Genomic DNA, 3,752 nt, shown 5'->3' on the forward strand with positions numbered 1-3,752 from the left:
TTCAATATACCCGAGATCTGTTATGCACACTGTTTCGACGACGAAATGCAAGAGGGCATGTAAAGCGGCGTGGACACCATTTTGACTAAACCGCATCATGTAAATATACCCTATTCGGCCTCTCACATAGCCGTCATTCTTTATAACACAACTCGGGCAACGCTACTTTGCAGCACCCCTCCGCAACAACAGCCTATAGTCGAAAGAAATGCTTTCGCGTTCAGATCTCAAAGGAATATGCTTAGGGATCCTCTGCAACCTTTTTTTTCTTTAATTATGGGTTCTTACGTGCCAAAAGCACGATCTCGATTTGAAGCACGCCGTCGTGGCGGACTCCGGAGTACTTTTGTACCAGCTGGGGTTCATTAACGTGAAACCTAAATCTAAGTACATGGGTGTTTTCGGATTTCGCCCCCATCGAAATGCGGCTGCCATGGCCAGGTGTGATTCGGCGACCGATGGTGTTGGGCTTAGCAGCCCCACACCATAGCCACTGAGTAACCACGGTAGGTTCTTGCGACATTCGGTTGTTCCGTTACACCGTTGGCAAACATATTTTCTTATCCGAATTTCCAGAGGCAGAAGACAAACAAACATCTTATTTTCAAACAGTACTATTACAGACGTGTACAACCCGTCCAAAACACGTGGATATATATATATAAATATATATATATATATATATACATATATATATATATATATATATATATATATATATATATAAAAAAAAAAAAGGAAAAAAAGAAAAACCTGTAGCACACAACTACAAAGAACACCAAATCCTGGAAGCTCAACAGTTTCTGAGATACCATCATTGAGATTACTTTGTGCTATGTGCTACAGCTGGCAGGATCACAGCTTTCTTTTTTAGTGATATTTCCCTGTTTTACGGACTTCTGCATAGAGCACTGCACGGGCTCGGGCTTACCCGAAAGCCCGGGCCCGGCCCGGCCCGTGGGCCGGGCCGGGCCGGGTAGAGGAGTTTTTTCACGGGCTCGGGCCGGGCTCGGGCACGGCTTGTGCTTTTTGACCCGGGCCCGGGCCGGGCTCGGGTTTTTCGACGCGGGCCCGGGCCGGGCTCGGGCTTTCTGCGAGTTATTCTCGGGCTTCTCAACTCTGAAAAACATGTATTTTTCGGTCTCGGGCCGGGTTCGGGCCGGTTTCTAGTCGGGCTCGGGCCGAGCTCGGGCTTAAGGTAAAGGGGTGGCGGGCCGGGCCGGGCGGGTAACGTAGATTATTTCCGGGCCCGGGCCGGGCCCGGGTCTCGCCATAAATGTTTTGATCGGGCTCGGGCGGGCCGCCCAATGTAAAAACGGGCCCGGGCCGGGCTCGGGCCGCAAAAATCGGCCCGTGCAGTGCTCTACTTCTGCAGCACTGACTTGCGATGCGTTAATTACACTGTTCACGATTGAAACCGGTCCCAAACCCACAGTGCTGACGTATTTTTTGCTTATTGCAGTTCATATGTAATCATATTTTGTACCTACCATGTAGGCAAAGTCTGCAATAGCTCTACACTATTTCACGATTTCCCAAACTGTTCACCTAACTTGCAGCGGGCTCTTCCCTACGAGCCCCCATGACGTCAGAGTAGAAGCCACTGCCTACTCTATGCGCCACTTGCGATGTCTTTTCATGAGGAGCCTACGTCATACACGAAGTGCCGCAATATTGCGGGGCCTCTGAAATACCTGAGAGCTCTTCTATCCTTAGCCCCTGACGTCACGTTTTCCCAAAGCGCCACTGCCGTTCGTCGGGGTGCGCCTTGCAAGGAATCGAATCCACAAAATCACATGCAATTATACCGGAAAATATTTACCAGACGTGTAAGAACGTGCCTGGTACTCATCTTATACCACGTGTGCAAGGTTGCAGCCTGAATATCTTAATCGTTTCACTGCAGCCATTGCTTCCTATCGCAAAACGATTAACTATAGTGGGCAGCCTGATAAGGAAGATGTGTAATTTAGCAAAAAAAATGTTTTGCGCTTGCTTTCGTTATTGCAGCGCACTTCGAGGAGCATGTCCGGCCCACTATATATGTGCCGTGCTTTTTTAACAGGCTACGCGCCAGCCGCGGCAGCGAAATGGCTTCGGCATTGCACTGATAAGCACAAGGGCACCGTATCGAATCCCGGCTGCGCCGGCAGCATTAGTTGGCGGCGAAATGCAAAACCCCAGTTTGTCAAAATTAATCTGGACTCCCCTACGGTAGCGCGCCTTAAAATCATATGGTGATTTTGGCACGTAAAACCCCGTCTACAGCAATATATTCCCCCAAACAAACTTTATGCCATTCTTGCAGACAGGCCTGCCGTAACGTACCATCCCAGAACACGTAGAAAATTATTTCCTCTTACTCGAACTAATTACGGGAAGCAGAAATTAACCTTTCAGGCACCATTTGTTATCAACAAAAGCTAACTACATGATGAATTGTCGACATCAGCAAATGTTTTTAAAAAGAATATAAAACAATATTTGAGTGAATATCCGATATAGTTGTACTCGCTGTGGAATTCTCTGTAGGATAAGTTTTTGATTTTTGATCATTTATGTGTATAAATCTTAATCTATTGTCTTAATGCATCATCATCATCATCATCATCATCAGCCTATATTTTATGTCGAAGGCCTGTCCCTGCTATCTTCAATTACTGCCCGGTCTTTCGCTAGCGTATTCCAACTTGCGCCTGCAAATTTTCTAACTTCATTATCCCACCTGATTTTCTGGCGACCTCGACTGCGCTGCCCTTCTCTTGGTCTCCATTCTGTAACCCTAATGGTCCACCGGTTATCCATCCTACGCACTACATGGCCTGCCCAGCTCCATTTCTTCCGCTTAATGTCAACTAGAATATCGACTATCCCCGTTTGTTCTCTGATCCACACCACTCTCTCCCTGTCTCTTAACGTCAGTCCTAAGATTTTTCGTTCCATCGCTCTTTGTGCGGTCCTTAACTTGTTCTCGAGCTTCTTTGTTAACCTCCAAGTTTCTGCCCCATATGTTAGCACCGGTAGAATGCAATGATTGTACACTTTTCTTTTCAACGACAGTGGTAAGCTCCCAGTCAGGATTTGGCAATGCATTATCAGCAGTAGTTTTAAATGTACAAATCCATTGCATTTCTGTTATATTATATCAAGTCATGTAAATGATCTGTACATGTGTTTTGTTGCTGTATATGTAATGGATGTGTGTGCTGCTGGCTGTAACAGGGAGCCAAGGCCCCGTCAGTCAGGCCCGCCGGCTAGTGCCTTGGCTTCCCCTTTCGTTTGAAAGAAATAAACGCTAAAATCAAATCAAGTAAAATTTTATGACATGCGTGTCATGTAGGTCTTGAAACAGCCGCCTACCTCTTGGTGCTATCATGGTCGTTTCGTTAACTTGGTAGGCTCCCCGCACACTGCTTCGCTCACCATCGATTACCACAGGGCGTGGGATCTACCGGATATTTTAAAAGTAAGATCTCCCCCCCCCCCTGCCCCCCCCCCCCTTCTTTGGCACGTCAACTGCAACACTGTAGCATCCATTCGACAAGCGCTGGAGGTGATTTTATTAACAGAACTGCTTTGTGTGGGCCTGGTCAAACTCTCCAATTGTGCAAACAATAATTTAATCGCGATTACTCGGTTGCCATGTCATGACCTAAAACAGGAAAACAGGTATTGTAGTGCTGCATGCGTTACCCCGACGCACTGCACTTGACGGTCACCACCTTTGTTGGGCTAAGATTCTTTGCACAGCA

This window comes from Dermacentor silvarum, chromosome 10 (genome assembly GCF_013339745.2).
Source record: "Dermacentor silvarum isolate Dsil-2018 chromosome 10, BIME_Dsil_1.4, whole genome shotgun sequence".
Taxonomy (NCBI): domain Eukaryota; kingdom Metazoa; phylum Arthropoda; class Arachnida; order Ixodida; family Ixodidae; genus Dermacentor; species Dermacentor silvarum.